Source organism: Sminthopsis crassicaudata, chromosome 4 (genome assembly GCF_048593235.1).
Source record: "Sminthopsis crassicaudata isolate SCR6 chromosome 4, ASM4859323v1, whole genome shotgun sequence".
In the NCBI taxonomy this organism is placed as follows: Eukaryota; Metazoa; Chordata; class Mammalia; order Dasyuromorphia; family Dasyuridae; genus Sminthopsis; species Sminthopsis crassicaudata.
This window is the reverse complement of record NC_133620.1, coordinates 346,636,349-346,656,421: the sequence shown is the minus strand read 5'-3', so window position 1 is coordinate 346,656,421 and position 20,073 is coordinate 346,636,349. Positions and strand designations below refer to the sequence as shown.

Sequence of the window (20,073 nt, the reverse complement as noted above, 5' to 3'; positions counted from 1 at the left end):
TCCTGTACAATTTGTGTTCTACTCAAGTGTTCAATTCAACACTGCAATTTCCACTTATCCTGCAATATGCTAAGTGTTTAGAGAGATACCAAATTTAGATAAAACGTTACGTCTGTCTTCATGAAGCCTTTAATTTAAAAGAAAACAAATTATCTAATCGAATCCTCACAATATACCAGTGAGGTAGGCAGGGCAGTTTCAATTTGCATTCTATAGATGGAGGAAAAAGACTCAGAAATAGAAAAAAAAAAAAAAAAACTCAAAATCACACAGTTGATAAGTGGCTAACTAAAATCTAACCCTATTGACAATGTACAGTGTCTTTCCTTCACGCTTCTATGCTTATCTAATTATTTGAGACCAGAGAATCAGAGAAAAAAATGGGAATTTTATTTTATTGTCTTTTGCCCACTCCACTAGTTTAAAGATCCACTATCACATTGAGGCAAGATGTCTTATATCCCACTGGATCAAATGACAGTTTATAGGCAGCATTTTTCAATCTTCCTTTGCTTGTGAAAAACCAGAACCCCAAAAATCCGGGCTCTCAGAATTTTATAATTCTCCTTGTCATGTTCAGTCTGGATATTTAGGTTATCTAACAGAGCGGGGCCCCTATGTTATCCACACTTTGTTAATAGATGCCTCTGTCTTTCTTTTTTGGGAGGAGGAAAGGGTAAATGGTATTTTATTTTTTCCAATTACTTGTAAAGAAGGCTTTCCAGATTGATTTTTTAAAGACTTTTTCACTTTCAAATTTTCCCCTTCCCTCCTATCCTTCCTCTCCCCAAGACACAAGCAATCTGAGATGTTATACATGAGGATGTCACTCTTTCAAAGGATATGTATTCCTGTCTAAAAATGTCTTTATATAATTGCCAAATCTAATGGTCTTTTCTCAATTCTCATTCTTCTTTACCTCTCTTTCACATTATATGTAGTCTTTCACATTATAAATAAACTTCTCCCTGTCTCTCCTCTCTCTAAAATTTCCTGATGCTGACCTTTCTGGTTTTTTTGTTTGTTTGTTTGTTTTTAATTGTCTGACCCACTCTTCTCTTTCTCCTTTGCTAGATCTTCTTCCATAATATGTGTGATAAAACCTTAGGGATGCCTCAAAGCACTGGGGTTGTGCAAGGCCCTCTTTTCTATCTAAACTATTTTAATTGGTGATGTCATCAGTTCCCATGATTTTGATTTTCTCTTGGCAGATGACTCTCAGATCTACTTTTTCAAACTTAACTTCTCTCCTGACCTCTGGTCTCACATCTCAAACTATTAGACATCTTTTAGTGGATGACTTGTAAACATCTTTAACTTAATATGTCTAAGTCTAAATTATCCTTTCCCCTCAAACCTTTGTCTATTACTATCAAGGATAGTCAATTTACCCTCATAATAGAGGTGACTTTCTTGACTCATTCTTATAAGCTGTCAAGCAATAATGCTATTATCATTTACCTTCAAAATATTTCTCATATATATTACCTTCTATTTTCTGATACAGCCATCATACTATTTACAGGTTCTTACCAGCTCACTCAAAAATAGTCTGCTAGTCTCAGTCTCTCTCTCTCTCTCTCTCTCTCTCTCTCTCTCTCTCTCTCTCTCTCTCTCTCTCTCTCTCTCTCTCTCTCTCTCTCTCTCTTTCATCCAACCTATTCTTCATTCAATTACTAAACTGATGTTCTTAAAGGATTTAACCATGCTACGCCCCATTCCATAAAATCAAATGGCTTCTTCTTATCTCCAGAATAAAAGACAAAAATCCTCTGGATGCCAAAGATATTCATAAACTGGCTCCTTCCTTTTTTTTTTTTTTTTTTTTGTTAACTTTAAAAAAAAAAGCTTCTTATTTATGCCTTATTCCCTCATGTAGTCACAAATAACAGCAACATTGGCCTTTGGTGTTCCTCAAACAATGCATTTTCATTAGCTGTCATCCATACCCAGAACTCTTTCCCTCATCCCTCCTCCTATCCTTCCCTGGCTTCCTACAAGTCTCAACTGAAGTCCTATCTTTTGCAAGAAGCCTTTTCTAATCCTGCTTCCAAGACTAGACCCAATTTATTTAGTATATTTATCTTGTTTGTACACAGTTGTTTGAATGTTGTCTCTGCCGTTTAAAAGACTGCGAGCTCTTTGACAGTAGGACTGTTTTTTGCTCAATAATATTTTATTTTTCCTATTATATGCAAAAATAGTTTTCAACATTATTGAAATGTTGAACTGAGTTCCAAATTTTTCTCTCCCTCCTTTACTTCCCCCGTTCCCAAGATAGCAGGCAATCTAATATGTTATATATGTACAATCATTTTAAACATATTTCCATATTTGTCATGTTGTGAAAGAAAAATTAGAAAAGAGGAAAAACCACTAGAAAGAAAAAGCAAACAAAAAATTATGAAAATAATATGCTTTGATCAGCATTTGGTCTCCAGAGTTCTCTCTCTCTCAATGTGGATGACATTTTCCATCCCAAGTCTATTGGAACTGTCTTAGATCACTGTACTGCTGAAAAAAGCTTAAGTCTATCACAGCTCACATAATTTTACTGTTACTGGGTACAATGTTCTCCTGATTCTGCTTACTTCATTCAGCATCAATTCATGGAAATCTTTCCAAGTTTTTCTGAAATGAGCTTGCTCATCATTTCTTATAAAACAATAATAGCTCATTACATTCATATACCATAATTTATTTGGCCATTCTCCAACTGATGAAATTGAATGAAATGCATTCAATTTCCAATTCCATGCCAACACAAAAAGAGATGCTACAAACATTTTTGCATGTGTGGGTCCTTTTCCCTCTTTTATGATCTCCTTGGGATACAGATCCAATAGTGACTGAATCAAAAGTATGATAGTTTTATAGTCCTTTGGGAATAGCTTCAAATTGTTCTCTAAAATGGCTAAGTCAGTTCACAACTCCCCAACAATGCTTTAAGTGCAGGACTACATTTTGATTTTGGCACATAATAGGTGCTTAATAATAATAAATGTTAATTAATTGGTTTGATTTCTCACAAGTTCTCACCAGTTAATTTCCCCAAGAAAATGCAGTTTATGACAAAGGTATACAACTCCAACTTTAAAGCTTTAAGTAAAGCAAATAGGAAGGATAGTTTTTTTTTTCCCCATATTGTGACCTGTATTAATGCAATGATTAAAAGATTCTAATTTAAAATATCTAAAATATTGCAATTTAAAGATACGTGAAGGTACTCTAATCAATTGAGAAAAGATTTTCAGAAAGTGAATTAGCTCACTTCTAAAAAGTCCTATCTAAAGTATATAAATCCATGAATGTAATCATTAAAGACTATAAAACCATTTAATATAAATTTCCATACATAAATCTTTGAAGAATATCATGATACTGTACTTAATATTTATCATATATTCTGCTTTAAGGAACAATAAAATGAATACAGAGAAGTATGAAAAGAAAAACCAATGAAGAGTGAAAGTAAGCCAGAGCCAAGAAAATACACACAATGACTACAAAAAAGGTAAATGAAAAGAACAATCAAAAAACAACAGAAAATCAACATCTGAAATTCAAATTTACAAAGAATACATATATAGTGTATATATATATGTGTGTGTGTGTGTGTGTGTATAAAAAAGAAATGTGAGAAGATACCTCCCCACTATTACTTTTTAGAGGTAGAAAGTCCAATGTTGTTTTAAAAAACTATATTATGATGTAATATATTTTCATGTTTTTCTTATGTTTTGATTAGTTTTGCTAAGTGTCCTTTTTCTTATTTAAAAAAAAAAAATCAATCTTTATTATAAAGGATGGCTCTCCAGAAGGAGGGAAGGAGTGTGAAATTTAGGAAATGTAAAAAGAGAAAGTATCAATAAATTCTATTAAAAAACAAATTATTATAAAGTATAAAATCATTAAAAATCCACCAATACTGACAAGACATCACTCCAATCTTGTGTTTTGCTTTCCTCTGTCTAGCAGTGAAACCCTTATTGTACTTCATAAAAATTCATCTTTAAGATTAACATAATGGGGAGCCATCTAGGAGGGGCAACTAGGTGGTGCAGTGAATTCAGGACCCAAGTTCAAATCTGGTCTGACATTTAACACTTCCTAGTTGTGTGACCCTGGGCAAGACACTTAACCCCAGCCTGGGGTGGGGAGGGAAGATTAACATAAGGTAAACTTTTATGCTTTAAACAACTCAGAGTTGATGAAATTATTATGTCAATAATATCTCAGTTTTGGAATTATACTTCAAATGTCTGAAAGTTATACTTCCAATAAGTTAGCCCCCAGGAACACTGGGCATTAAGTATTCCACAGAATGATAAATACATTTTCCAAATATTTGTTGACTGGCACAAACCAACAGAATAGTCAGATCAAACCAAATACTTTCTTTTGTCTGCCAGGTGAATCTCATTATGTAGATCTAACTGCAGGTAAGGTTTCTAGATCACATTCCTAAAACACATAGCCAGTATTCAACCAATAGCTTTCCTTGAAGTCTGTTGTTTGTAAGTTGGAGCAATAATTCATCTAGTAGCAATATAAAACAACCATTTTAGTTCTTCTCTTCAATATACACAATTAAAACAAGTTTACACAAAATATTTTTCTATATTATTCAAGTCATTATACCATAGGTCTCCTCACTCAATCAAGCTTACAATTAAAATTTTTCCTATACTGGGATATTTCCATTTGCAAAGGAATGTAAACTAAAGCATTCTCTATGTCTATGTTCTCACTATTAAATGAAAGCAAAATACTCATTCATTAAGCTTTTCTGTACTTCCCATCATGCTGTCAAGACTGTGCTGGAAACCAGGAGGGAGACAGAATGACACCTTTTTAGGGCTCAATTCACCATCAACTCCTTTCATTTCTCCATGCCTCACATTCAATCAGTTATCATTTTTCAAATTTTTTTCCGTTAACATTTTAAACTCATCCTTTCTTTTTTCACTTTCATTGCCACTATTTTAGTCCAGACTCCTCTCACTTTACTAACTACTACAATAGTTTCCTAACTGGTCTCTTAAACGCTAATCTTTTCTATCTCCAAAGCATAAAAACCACTATTTTTTAGTCAAGTGAACAAGTATTTATTAGTTCTACAAGGTACCAGACACTGTACTAAGCATCTGGGATATTTGCCCTCAAGGAATCCACATTCTAAGGAGAAATAACATACATTACATACATACAAGATATATAGAGGCTATCCTCAAATAAACTCTTACTACTTACCAAGCAAAATCATAATCTCTTAGTCTGCTGTACAAGATCCTCTACAGTATGGAGTCAACTTTTAGAATAAAATATAAATCAAGAAAGCATCAGAGAATACATAATCTTAAGAAGTTAAGTGACATGTTCAAAATCACAAAGGTAGTAACTAGCAACACTAAGATTTCAATTTAAGTTCTCTGACCACAAATTTTGCAATATTTCCATTATAGAGGATGTTGCCTCTTCAAGTCTTCTCTCCCAATTTTCCCCTACCCAAAATTTACAATCCAAATTGAAATAGTTACCTTTCCTGAAAAATGCTTCACCTAGGCTTTTCCTGCCATCTGAACTTGTTATCCCCATTTCTAATTGCTAGATGTTGAAATTCTACCCATCCTTCTAAGCACATTTCTTGGAGGCAAGGTACTAAAGACACTGCATTCATACGGGATAACAGACCCATTGACATTCGAATGTCAATCATCTCTTCCCTGAATCCTTGCCACTGACATAGTACTTATCACATAATGTCTTTTATTGCTTTTAATGATATTTTGTGTCATTTCCCCAATTAGACTGTAAACTACCTTCAAGTGAGGAATGTCTTATCTTTTACTATTTGCTCAGTACCTTGAACACAGCAGTATATAATAATTAGTATGAATAAATTCAATAAGAGACAATTGTACCTTGTCCTTTAGTTGATTTGATTTAAAATACTGTGCCTCTCTGATGCTGAGTGAAATGAGCAGAACCAGAAGATCACTGTACACTTCAACAACAATACTGTATGAGGATGTATTCTGATGGAAGTGGAAATCTTCAACATAAAGAAGATCCAACTCACTTCCAGTTGATCAATGATGGACAGAGGTAGCTACACCCAGAGAAGAAACACTGGGAAGTGAATGTAAATTGTTAGCACTAATATCTGTCTGCCCAGGTTGCATATACCTTCGGATTCTAATGTTTATTGTGTAACAAGAAAATGATATTCACACACATGTATTGTACCTAGACTATATTGTAACACATGTAAAATGTATGGGATTGCCTGTCATCGGGGGGAGGGAATAGAGGGAGGGGGGGTAATTTGGAAAAATGAATACAAGGGATAATATTATAAAAAATATATATATATATAATAAAAAAAATACTGTGCCTCTTCAATTCAAGTTGAATAAAAGGCAAGCTGTATTCCTGATATAGCGTCTTCCAAGATCTATTTATTATAAAAAATTCTGTACTATTTAAAGACATTAATAAAATATATATTTTTAAATTAGGTTAAGGAAAAGGCAAAGAATAGTTGGAATTCATTTAACTTGTATGAAATTGAATTTGGACATAACAAGACTGATACTATATTTTTCTCTATTATCTACCTATTTATATATACATGTGATGTTATTAATTTTTTTTTTACCACCACCTGTCCTGCCAAATTGTTTCAAGGAAAATTTCAAAATTTATACAGTGGTTTGGGCACTAATTTCATATCCAAAAAGAGTCTTCTATAATAGCATCCAAGTAGGCTTTCAGAAAAAGCCAAACTCAGTTGCTACAAGAGACACCTAAATGCAAGGATAATATTTATGGAGGTTATGGCATTTTTTTTTAAACTAGGAAAATAAACACACTTCAGAAAGTGCCCTTATGTAGAATTTGCTATTTATGTTAATGGTAACTGACATTCATTTTGCTTCAACAAATGTCAGGTATTCACATACACAACATGTTTGTAAATGCATGCATTATTACGGCTTCTGTGCAGAAACGTACATATATTCAACATAGCAAATTATGAAACCTACACAAGATGGGTTAAAAAAAATTTACACGGGGGCAGCTAGGTGGCGCAGTGGATAGAGTACCAGCCTTGAATTCAGGAGGACCCGAGTTCAAATCTGGTTTCAGACACTTAACACTTCCTAGCTGTGTCACTTAACCCCAGCCTAAGGGGGAAAAAAAAAACCACACCAGTGACAAAATTTTAAAGTACTAAACAATATTATGGGATAGTTTCTCCTTTACATTCAAACTTGATACTACTGAAATGGTATACTATTATAGTTAAGAAGGCTAATAGAATCATTTCACAAAAAATAAACAGTTTGTTCTTTGCATCTAAAACAGCTAACAGGACTTGTCATTGTTTGAAGCTTTTGCTATTTGAGAAAAGGCAGCCTTCAGCCTTTGCTCAGCATAAACAATGCACAATTTTGATTTCTAAAGACCAGCATTTCACTAATTTTAGGATATTTTTAAGTCTCAGAAAATTTTTCATTTAATTTTATTGATATATTTTGTTTTTACATTATCTAAATGAATTTACATATTATACACGTAATTGTATACATTCACACAGAATCATTTGAGACTTCTTGACAGAATTTGGAATTTTCTTGGCAAAGATACTGCAGCAGTGTGCCATTTGTGCCATGAAGTGCTTCTTCACTCCATCTTAAAGATGAGGAAACTGAAGCAAGTAGGGTCACAGCTAGTTAAGTGCCTGATTTCAAAACTTGTCCTATATTCACATTGCATTACCTGGTGTGTGGGAGAAGGAAAAGGGAGAAGGGGGAAAGGGAAGGAAAGGAGGAGGGGAGGGAGAGAGGGAGGGAGAGAAAAAGAGAAAGGGAGAGAGGGAGGGAGAGAAAGAGAAAAGGAGAGAGGGAGAGAAAGAGAAAGAGGAAGGGAGGGAGAGAGAGAGGAGGGAGAGAGAAATTCTTGTTTGTAACAGAGAGCTATACGAACAGTATACATAAGTGTTTAATAAATGTTTACATACTGAATAATTCTCTAAAATAAATTAACTAAAAATAACTTTATATACTAAAGCTAACAAAGTTAATAACAAAATTACTACTACCCTCATGGCATTATGTAAGATGCCTCCTAGATTTGGTACTTTAAGGGGAAAAAAAAAACTACATCCAAGTGTTTTGTTCATAACATCAGAAAATTCTGATTGCCATAAGTTTTCACTGCTGAATAGAAATTTCAGGAAATCAACAAGTTTTGAAATAACACAATGTTTAACTATAAGCCTAGTTCTTCTACTGATGTCAGTGTTTAAAAGTTTACAGTGACATATAATACAGTTGTCCTTGGTCAACTGCACACAGTAACAATGGTCACTGTCATCAGACATCTAAAAAAATTCAAATGAAAGTATCTTTGTACTTATAGATTTAAGTTTTCATGCTGTCATGTACAGAACCTGAATTTCCATAAAAGCCTAAATCTTTCACGGCCATTAGAATAACATTACATAACATTTTAAATATCACGATGTGAGTGTAATAAATTTGATTTGCACGAAATGATACAATAATAAAAGTAAAATCTGAAGGTCCCAGAAAAAATATTATTTAAAGTACTGTGCTTTAGGGGCAATTAGGTGGTGCAGTGAATGGAGCACCAGCCCTGGAGTCAGGAGAACCTGAGTTCAAATCTGGTATCAGACATTTAACACTTCCTAGCTGTGTGACCCTAGGCAAGTCACTTAACCCTAATTGCTACAGCAAAAAAACAAAACAAACAAAAAAAAGTTTTGTGCTTTAAAAAGTCACCTTTTCAAATCACATTAAGCTCACATTTACTTTTTGAAAAAAGATTTAATATAAATTTACTATTTGGGAATTTTTTCAAAATGTTAAAATCTCACCTTACCCTTTAAGCACACTCCAAATGAAATAATGGCAACTAATTCTGTATCATGAGATGGTTCATTATCTATTTTACTTTAAAACATTTATTTTTTTTTCTCTTATGACACAGTTGGGGTTAATTTTTATTAAGTATTTCTTTCCAAACATCAAATGTATAAATGTATATGTGTGTGTGTGTATAAAAATTTTTCATTTTATCTTCAATATTTCACTGTTAATGTTTGTTTCTCACAAGCTCAGTCTTAAAGAATTATATTATGGCTGGTCCCTAAGTATGTTTAGTTTGCAAGGAATAGTTAATAAAAGTTATTCCTAACAGGGATAGTGATCACAAATATTAAAGCATTAGATAAATGTTGGTTATTATAATCATTATTATGTCATTATTACATTTGATTTTTTAAAATAAGACAGAAATTCACAGCATCTATATAAGACTAAGAATTCCAGGAGCCAAATGAAAGTAACAAGTAAATTTACTTTCCAATAAAACCAACATCACAAATACATACTTCTGACTCAAAAGAAAAAAGAACCACAAGAAAAATGTTAAGATATACTACATAATGCATAACGTATTGAGACATCACTAACTTACCTGTTTCTGTGTCACTGAACAGTTTGTCCTTCATACTTAGGATAGAGGAGTGGAAAGAGCTTAAGATCTGAAGTCAGAGAAACTGGGTTTGAATTCTGGTTCTGGCACTATTCATGTGATAACCTGAACTTAAGTTTCCTCAACTATAAAATAAGGGAGTTGTGAGGATGATTTCAGAAAGACCTGGAGAGACTTACATGAACTGATGCTGAGTGAAATGAGCAGGACCAAGAGATCATTGTATATTTCAACAACAATACTATATGATGATCAATTCTGATGGATGTGGCTACCTTCAACAATGAGATGAACCAAATCAATACCAATAGAGCAGTAATGAACTGAACCAGCTACACCCTGCAAAAGAACTCTGGGAGATGACTATGAACCACTACATAGAATTCCCAATCCCTCTAATTTTATCCGCCTGCATTTTGGATTTCCTTCACAAGCTAATTGTACACTATTTCAAAGTCCGATTCTTTTTGTACAGCAAAACAACTGTTTGGACATGTATACATATATTGTATTTAATTTATACTTTAACATATTTAACATATATTGGTCAACCTGTCATCTGGGGAGGGGAGTGGGGGGAAGGAAGGGAAAAATTAGAACAAAAGGTTTGGCAACTGTCAATGTTGTAAAATTACCCGTGCATATATCTGGTAAATAAAAACTATATAAAAAAATTGTTCTCCATCTCCATCTTTTCAAACCCCTATATCCCACCAGAGGCAGCTAATGGTACAAGGGGAAGAGCTTTCAAAAGACCTGAGCTCAAAAACAATCACCCATACTTAACTAGTTGCATGACACCAGGCAAGTCACTTAACCTCTGTTAGCCTATTTCTTTAATTGTAAATTAACAGGGTTAATAATAGCATCGACTGAACATGGTTATCATGGAATAAATGAGACATATGTATTTTTTTTAAGTTACTTTAATAGTACCCGACATATACATGTTTACTCTCTTTCTTTTCCAATCTTTCTACACTTACAAACCTCCATATACTCTGTGATCTAATGACACCTCTTATTTGTTTTTAAGACACTCCATCATTTTTTCTGTCTGTCCCTCATGCCTAGAATGTTTTTCCTCTTAATCTTCATTTCCTAGCTTCCCTAGCCTCCTCCTTCAATGCTCAGCTACAGTCCTACCTTCTGAAAAAAGCTGTTCCCAATCCTCCTTAATCTTTGTACTTTCCCATGGACACTACCCTCAATTTATCCTGAATATATCTTATCTATAGAGTTGTTTGCATGTTGTCTCTTCCCCTTAGACTGTTAACTCCTTGACAACAAAGAATTTTCTTTGTCATTCTTTTTATCCTTAGCATGTATATTACACAGTTCCTGACACATGATAGGTACTTAACCTAAAGTTAATTGACTGGTTGAAATAATGTGAAAAAAATCTGCCCTTACTAAAACATTCTGTTGGGAAAAGGAGAATTTTAATATCCTTTTCACATAATATAGATACTCCTCTATGATATTCCACCAAAACTCAACAAGTGATAGTTTCTTAAATGTAAGGTTTTTTTGGTTGTTGTTGTTGTTTTTTGTTTTTTTGTTTTTTTTTTCTGAGGCTGGAGTTAAGTGACTAGCCCAGGGTCACACAGCTAGGAAGTGTTAAGTGTCTGAGACCATATTTGAACTCCGGTCCTCCTGAATTCAGGGCTGGTGCTCTATCCACTGCGCCACCTAGCTGGCCCCCCTTAAATGTAAGTTGTAATGTGGAATGTGAAACCAAATGAGATTCTTGTACTGTGAAATTAAAATCCACTGATACATTTGCACTTTGAATGAATTTTTTAATCATGCACAATGTTGTGACACTATAAATTGTCATTTTGAAAACATTAGTTCACTGAAATATACAGCTCTTCTAAATGTGGACCTATTTCATTATACAATATTTTAAAGAATCATTCATTAATATCAGTATCAAAGTTTAAATTTCACTTCAAAGTTCAAATTTTATCACTGGCAACAAATACTGCCAGTTATTTTCTTTGAAGTAACAGGGTCATTTGAGAAAATGTCTGACAAATCAATCATTCTTTCAAGTAAAAGTGTTGTCCATGAAAAAAAGTGGCTAGATTAGATTATAACTCATATAATCATACAACTGCTTTTTCCTTGAAATATGCTACTTAAAGAAATGCTTTATCCAATTTTCTCATTTTGTCAAGTAAAACATTAAAAACATGTTTTAACGGTTGAGATTTAATAAAATTATTCATTTTTATTGCTTCATTAAGGATATCTTTATTTTTTGTGTGTCTTTGGAATAATAAATTTTTTATTAAAGCTTTTTATTTTCAAAACATATGGACAGATAATATTTCAACATTGACCCTTGCATAGCCTTGTGTTCTAAATTTTCTCCTTCTTCCCTAGATGGCAAGTAATCCATATTAATGATTAAGGATATCTTTAAGTAAAACTTGTGTTTTTCTTTTAAAGTTGGGATTGAAGAATACGATGACCACTAGTACAGTTTGGTGTCATTGCTTTGGATCGGTGTTAAAACATCAGTAGTGTCACCATCAATTTTAACGCACAGTACAAAGTATCAACATAAGTTGTTCCAGGATAAACCAAGAGATTCAAAAAAGCTATTCAATATTTTAAATATTTCAACATCACATGTGTTTGCTGTCAGGCATTGGCATAAAAGAAATTCTTAGATGGTTAGGTGGTGCTGAAATTGGACAAATACAATCAAAACAGTAAATCCAGCCCCATCTATAGATTTGCCTTGTAAGGCAAATAATGCAATTCTTCAAAAAGACATTAACTCAGTTTTCATGTTTGCAACTAAATTTGTAATTCTCAGGTCATATGTTCTTTGGAAAATTCCACTGCATTCTTGTAAATGAATGAAAGTAAAAAAAAAAAAAAAAAAAGCAAATAACTTTAGTATTATAATAAAAATAGTTTTTACCTAAAGGGTTTAAAAAAGAAATGGCTTCAGGGTCTTATAGGGATCCTCAGACCACACTTTGATAGATGTGGGGTTCTTGAAGTTGGAAGAACAGTAGGAAAACCAATTAAAAAAAAAAAAGATGTCAACCATTGCTATGAAGAAAAAAAGCTTGTCATGGACAAGACAATAAAATGTAAAAAACAAAAACAAAAAAAACCCTAAAACACTGAAGATTGGTAAAAAGTATTTTTTATGATGAAATTCAGTTTTTTATTTAGGAGAATACCAAAACCACTGTCAAGAAGTTCAAGTGAATCTCTAAGATATGTTAGTCTTCATTATACTATAAAATACCCTTTCTTTTTTCTTTTTTCCTTTTTTTTCCTGAGGCTGGGGTTAAGTGACTTGCCCAGGGTCACAGCTAGGAAGTGTTAAGTGTCTGAGAACAGATTTGAACTCGGGGTCCTCCTGAATTCAAGGCTGGTGCTCTATCCACTGTGCCACCTAGCTGCCCCCTAGACTATAAAATACCCAACAAAAAAGTATTTTAGAGGTTTTTTTCCCACTTCCAATAGGTCTAGAAATCTTGTCTCTAAAAAGAGAATGAGCTCCGATAAATATAGTAATATACAGAGAAGTAGAATTTTTCCAGCATTAAAGAAATTCTCAAATGGAGATGAAATATTGCCACGCAGTCTTGTACATGTCACATGTCATTAAAAGGTTAAAAACTGAATCCAAGAAATAGAGATAAACATGTTTCAATGGCTGGAGAATTTGATTTAAACCCCAAAGAAAATCTAGCAAAGCTAGATTCAGATATAAAAAGTAGCAAAGTTTACTGTATAAGCCAATAATTATTTTTACTTTGTCCCAGTTAATATGCATACCACTCTAAGGTCTTTTAAGGCAAAAACCATTTTTCTTTTTTGTCTCTGTGTCTTCAGTATTCAAGCATAGTATTTGGCAATAGATGCTTAATAAATGCTTGTCAAACTGAACTACATGCTAAAATGTACTTAAATAACTTGTGATAAAGCACAGAAAAACAGTTCCAATAAGGTCCAAAAGGAAATCTGATGATTGCCACTGTATTCAAATTTGTGATTTTTTTATTCTTTCTTCCTACAATCCTTACTCATATATAAGAGAGACTTAAAACCTGTAGTTCTGTACCTAGTAATAGGCAAAGGAATCCAGGAAACTTAAGTGAGTCAAACTTAAGATATCACTCCCATTTACACTTGAAAAAATTAAGCAATGTAACTAATTATTCTTTTCTATTACCAACTCTTCCTTCCAAACGATTCCTTCTCATAATTGCTCATTGGTGCCTGAAAATTTAACACATCAGAAGAAACAAATTCACTTGAACTTAGTGCAGCAAAGAAAAGGCAGTAAACAAGGAGGGGCAGATACACCATAAACTAAACATTTAGAATTACTTGGCAAGTGCATTTAAAAAACAATAATAACAACAACAACAATAACAACAAAAAACATTTAATTCATTCAATCACTTAGATAGTTTATGAAACTCTCTGGTTCCCCAAGTACAAGAAAAGGCTCTCTTTAATTTCTTATAATATTCTAGTTAACTTCTTTTTTACTAAACATTTTCTAATGTTCCATATTATAAATATATCTCAGCTTCATTTCTTCTACATGAGATCAAATCCAGCCTCAGAAACTTATTAGCTATATGACACTGCGCAATTGCCCATTTTGTCAACTATAAAACAGACATTGTACCTCACAGGGTTGTGGTGAATTTCAAATAAAATATCTCCACATAGTAGATGTTTGTGTTTCCTTCTGTCCTTCTTTGAAAATGTAAAGTCTTTTAGAGAAGAATCTGTTTTAAACCATATTCACATGTCTAAGGCCTAGTATCTGTGTACTTATTAACAAATAGTGGGCACTTAATAAATGTTTATTGAATTGAACTAACACACAGTGTTATGTTTTTGTTCTATTATTTTGATCTTGCTTAAAGTTTTGGAAAGTATTCTATTAAAACTAAGCTGAATGGGAAAGCACTGTGGTAAAAGCCCACTATTTATTATGTACTAAGGTAACTGGTTTAAAAGTTTCTAAGCAATTCCAGTAACAAAGAAAAAGTAGATCCTATTGCAATGAAACTAAATGCATACCATCACAAAAAGAAGTCCCTAGGAACTTTTGTGGTTTCAGTGGCATTAGTCAGGATAAAAATATACAACAAATAAAAAATAATTCAATCCTACAGAAATCCTGGTTTAAAAGCAATTTCATGGAATAAAAACTTCTTGTGTCCTCAAATGCAATTTTCAATCTACTGCATAGTCGTTCTTGAATTACAGGGGAAAAAAATAAATTTAATGTAAAATTTTATCATAAAATTGCATTCATCACTAGAATAAAAGATAGGAAAAAATATATTACCCACATAGCTAATTTAAGGAAGGGCTGTTAGAATGTTGGTAGGTTAAGGTTTTCTTTTCCCCATCTTCTCTATATTAAAGCAAAAAGGCTACAGTATTTCACTCTATATTCTGGAAACTGGAATTTATGCTGAGAAACCTTGGTAGGCAATAGTAGTTCAATAACAGCATATTGTCATAAGTATGTTTTAAATTGAAAACACTGATATAAGCAATCCTATATCAAAAAACAGATTATTTGTAAAGTAAGTGTCTTATGTCTCTCTACCGATTTTCCTAAACACTCTACTGCCTGCATTAACCACGAAAATTTACACAAGGCTCTCCACGTGATTCAGCTCTGGACACAGAACTCATTGAGACATGTTAATGTCCTAAAACACCCCTTTCACCACATAAGCTCTGAATAGGCTTAAACAAGCACTGCCTGTGGGTAACACTGTAGAATTTGGAGCAGAGTTTTATTGTCTCCACCAAGATCAGCCAGCCATGGAGCAACAAATCAAAGTTCCAAAAAGCACCTGCAAGATTCAGTTATGCTCCAAGTCAAATATTTGCAACTCTTTGTGTCCCAAATCTGCATAATGGAAGGTATGCGGATCATAGGCTTTTACCCTATAAATCTATTGCCTGTTAGAGAGCCAAAATAAACTATAATTCCATCCCATTAGATCACTTGCAAAGACACTTAAACATTCCCATCCTCCTGCCCACAAAAGATTTTTCACTAACCTCTTTACCAGAACAAAACTCAAATTTTGAATTATCTATTTGATATTTGGATATCTGACAGCTGACAAGAAATTCATCTTAAATGGTTAACACAAGATATTCAATCTCTGTGAGGAAATGCAAAGTAGTCCCCCTAAGATTCATTCTCAAATATGAGAAAATGTAGTAATCTTTTTGGCAGTAACACAACTGACTTTTTAGCCCAGAGGAAATGAAACTAAAGGTCTATCCAGATTTCCTGCACTAAATTATTAAAACAAACAAACAAACCCTTCAGAATGGATAATCAATTTCTTGCTAATATTGCCGCTTAGTACACTATGCTTCAAAAAGTTACAAAAACATTACTTTCTTTTCTATAGAGTTGAGAAGTTATTTTCTTACCATACTACTTCCAAAACTCAGAGAGCAAAATGGAAACAATCTTGTACTGCACTAAATCAAATCTGAGACCACAGTTTGCAGAAAGTAGGTGTTGTTTCTCTGAGTAGGAGCTGCTGATCTGAAACCTCCTAAGGGAAGGGTGTCTGAAGAAGAGAGTGTCAAAGAAACTAAGGCAAGCTGTTTGTATTAATGAGAGTGAGCTGCTGGCACTACTACTATCTCAAGAGTTTCACTGCTATGCAATTGTTTTCCAGTTTCTAAGCTCTAACCTGGCAAAGAAACTGCTGTTCTCACAGCCATACATGTTATATGATCAGCTGCTCTGTGGTGTGTGGGTGTTTAACTAGGTAAGTGAATGGCTACAAGAGGTTCTGCAATATTAAACCAAGGAAGCACATACTCCCCTGAGATTTTAATGTTCTCAACAGGCTGTCATTATACTATGCCAACAACCAAAAAAAAAAAAAAAAAAAAAAAAAAAAACATGCTGGAAAATTTGAAATTATTTGACTGCCTGAAACTATCTTCTGCAGTAAAACTGAAGGTGTGACATAAACAAAGAACACAATGCAGCTGATATCCCAACCCATTAAAACATGTTTATAAAATAATGGTTTTTTAAAGCTGTGATAGTTGTACCAGCAACATGCCACTTGACTTTACTGCCTCATATTAATTAGCTAATTATTGGTGGTTTGTTGGGATAAACAGCATTCTTTAGATATGTGAAAGTAATTTTTAAAATTAAGACTCACACAGGATCTCTTGCCTTTAAGATCTGATTAAAATCATGATCAAAACCTTACATTTAAGAACCCTGCCATAATAAAATAAACCCCCAAGAAATCAAAGGATTCCTAAATTTTCAATTGAATAATATTGTAAGAATTGCAAGCTAGTAATAAATTGGAACCATGTTTAACATGACAATTTTCAGAACAATATTCAATGTGGTTGAAAATTTCACAAATTCTTCTAGATGGTTCATGACATTACACAAAAAGGCATGAATTAATAATATTCAATTCCTAGGTGTGGGTAAACTCTAAGCATGAATCTAAATTCCCTTACCATTATCTCAAATCCATCACTAAAAAGCATTTTCCCCCCGTTCATTTACATACCAATCAAAACTGTTGATACTTGGTACCATTTATAGGTAATTAACTCAAATTCCTGAATAATCAAGAAATGATTCAAATGGCTACATTCAGAAATAAAAATCCCCCGAAGTAATCTAAAACTATATTTAATAAAGCTGTGGAAAACTCTTAGAAAACCAAATACATTGCCATAAGACAGATAGCCTCTTTTTGAACAAATTAAGAGTAACCAATTTCAAGTCAACAAATTACAGACTCCTCTTAAGCATTGCAAAATAGGTCACAAATTCTCATACTCAAAAAGAAGCAGATTTCACATATTTATCAAGCTACTAATATCTACATAAATTGTTTTGACTTCTATAACTTTTCTTGGTATTTCTTATAAACATTTTTTTTTTGTATTTTCATTTGAAAATCAATAGCTAATTAATATGCAGGTTTTAAAAAGTATCTAATCCATATTATTTATTATCCAGAAAGCTACAAAGTAAAACAGATACTTTAAAAAAATAATGCAATTGATGTGACTTCCAGAAAGAGATACTTCCATAATCATTGGGATTCAATTGTACTCAGATATTATACACATGCCTCACAAGACTGTCTTAAGTACAAGTTCACAGTTAAGATGAGAACATCTCAACTGACGTGATGTAACTCATCATTCAAAAATCGATCTTCCTTTACAACATCCCTCCTATTCAGTACACACAGCTCAGCAGCAGCTCCTCCTCATTCATAGTGCATCTACCTCTGTCAACAAAGCATGTGCCAGTTGCCATTCCCAGAACAATAAAGGGTTTGAACATCTTCCCCAAACAGACACATATATTCTCCCTCAAAACATTACCCACACATTCCCTATCTCTGGCCTATAAATGTTCAATGTGAAAGGATTTTTTTTTTTTTCCTAAAAACACAAAATGCCTCCGAATCAGACGGAAATACTATGCATTGCCATAATCATCTTTTCTTATATTTTCATCACTAGGGTATGGCTGAGGCATTCAAGAGATCCATCAAAGACAGCACAAGGCAGACTGACAATGATCCCTCACTCTGGGGTGAGATGTAAGGAAAAACAAATCCACTCAAGAGAAGCAGCCTAAGAAACTGGCAGAAGAGAGGTAGCATCTTCCCAACAGCAAAGCAAACTCCAACAGATTCCGAAGCCCAGGCATCCTACACGACCCCACTCCTCCCCCGACCTGGCTCTTCCGTAACCGAGGCTTTTCAGGAATCGGGAATTCAAGGTGATTTGTACGAGCAACAGATCCAGCACTTAGTCCCGAAGAGAATAAGGGATCTTGCACTGCCAGATAACGAATTCGGAGAAATGTGACGGTTGCCTGTGGATTGCTCTATGCACAGGAATCCAGAGGCACCTGATCCACTCCAGGCATCCTTTGACAGTGCACATGGTGTGGGAGGAAAGTAGCCGAGGGTGACACTACTACCTTCAGTCTCCACTCGGGCAACCTACGTGGAGCCAGGTTGGGGGGAGGGGTGCGTCACCCACTGGGGTGAGTTCGGTGTCGGGGATGCATTTTCTATCCCAATGGCACAGGCACAATATTCCAGGAGCGAGGTCTGCAATCAACCCCAAGGCGGAGAAGGCAGAGGTGCAAACCACCCGCTGCAGAGCCAGGAGAATGCTAGCAAACGGACCTGGTGCAACCCCTCCCCCGCCCACCCCCAATTCTCACAACCTATGCCCCCCCCGCCTTCGCCTCCCCCCTACGGGATTCCGGGGCCGCGAGCTGGCCGTACAAACTGGAGCCAAGCTCGCTTCCAGGCGGGGAGGTGGGAAGGAGAGCCCGGCGCCCCCCAACCACCCCCACACCCCCGTCATGGAAGCGCCCGGGGCCTCCCCACGGGGCGGGGACCTCTCCGGCCTAGTGCGCGCAGCGGCCGCCTCAGGAAAGGGTTAACCCGGCCCCCGGAGCCAGGCCTGATCCCGGGGGGAGGGGGAGAGGAGGGGCGACGGGGGAGGAAGGGTGCTGCCGGGAAGGGCCGAGCCGCGGGCTGCGGTGGGGGCGGGAAGGGGCCCGTCCGTACTCACCCGGGCCGGCCGCCTGCGCCGCCTCCGCCACCGCCTCCGCGGTCCATCCCTGCGGCAGGGGGCCTGTCGCCGAGGCGCTCGCTCGAGTAACCACCGCCCGCCCGCCCCGGGCCGGCCCCTCCCCCCTCCCCTCCCTTCTCTTCGCTTCCTTTCCCTTCACTCCCCAACAGGCTCTCTGGTGAGGGCCGCTCTTCAGTCCGGGCCGCCGCCGCCGCCGCCGCCGCCGCAGCGCTACGTGGCCGCCGCTCCGACGTCTCGCGACTCCCTTCCGAGCGCGCGAGGGCGAGCGGGGGCCGGCGGGGCGGGCGCGCGGGGAGGGAAGGGGCGGGGGGGGGGGGGGTGTTCGCGTGTATGTGTGTGTATGTGGAGAGGGGAGGGAGCTCGAGAGGCAGCACGAGTGCCTTCCCCCTTCCCTTCCCTCCCCTCCTCACTGCCCCCCCCCGCAAAGAGTGATTCCAACACCTCCCTCCCACTCACCCCCCTCTTTGGCATCCCCACCGTTGTATAGCCCCAGTGCGCATGCGCGGCCCCTCTGGGGCTGGCCCGGGCGCACCTTTTCTCTCTCTCCTGCCACAAAGTGAACGCTCCGCCGCCTAGATAACCGCCAACTCCCTACTCCACCCCCGCCCGCACCCCCTCCTCCCACTCTCCAGCTCCCAGGTAAAAGCGACAACTGCGCATGCGCACCACCCTCCCTTGAGGAGGAGGGTGGTCACTGGAGCAAGAGGGGAGTGGTCACTGGGGGCGTGAGGGAAGAGGAAGGTTCCAAAAGTGGGACTTTGGAGGATTAGGGTGTGGAATGAGAGAGAGGGGAGGAAAAGGGTTAAGGACAGGAAAATGGAGCTTTGGGGAGGGTTGAGAGCGAGCGTGAAATTAGTGCTTCTAATTAGACCGGTATTTATTGAGCACCTAGTGTGTGCA

At 36.2% G+C, this 20,073-nt stretch overlaps 1 protein-coding gene across 2 annotated transcripts in view; it reads right to left on the bottom strand.

Annotated features, from left to right (window-relative positions):
- Positions 1 to 19,727, bottom strand: part of ZNF652 (zinc finger protein 652) — a 95,821-nt gene extending 76,094 nt beyond the window's left edge. Inside the window, exon 1 of one of the 2 annotated variants that reach the window (XM_074261207.1) lies at positions 19,706 to 19,727. The gene's annotated coding sequence lies outside the window, so the exon portion shown is untranslated. Of the gene's footprint in view, positions 1 to 19,152; positions 19,292 to 19,705 lie in introns of those variants that run through there. The other variant, XM_074261204.1, reaches the window with a different exon arrangement.
- Between the last annotated feature and the right edge of the window lie 346 nt (positions 19,728 to 20,073).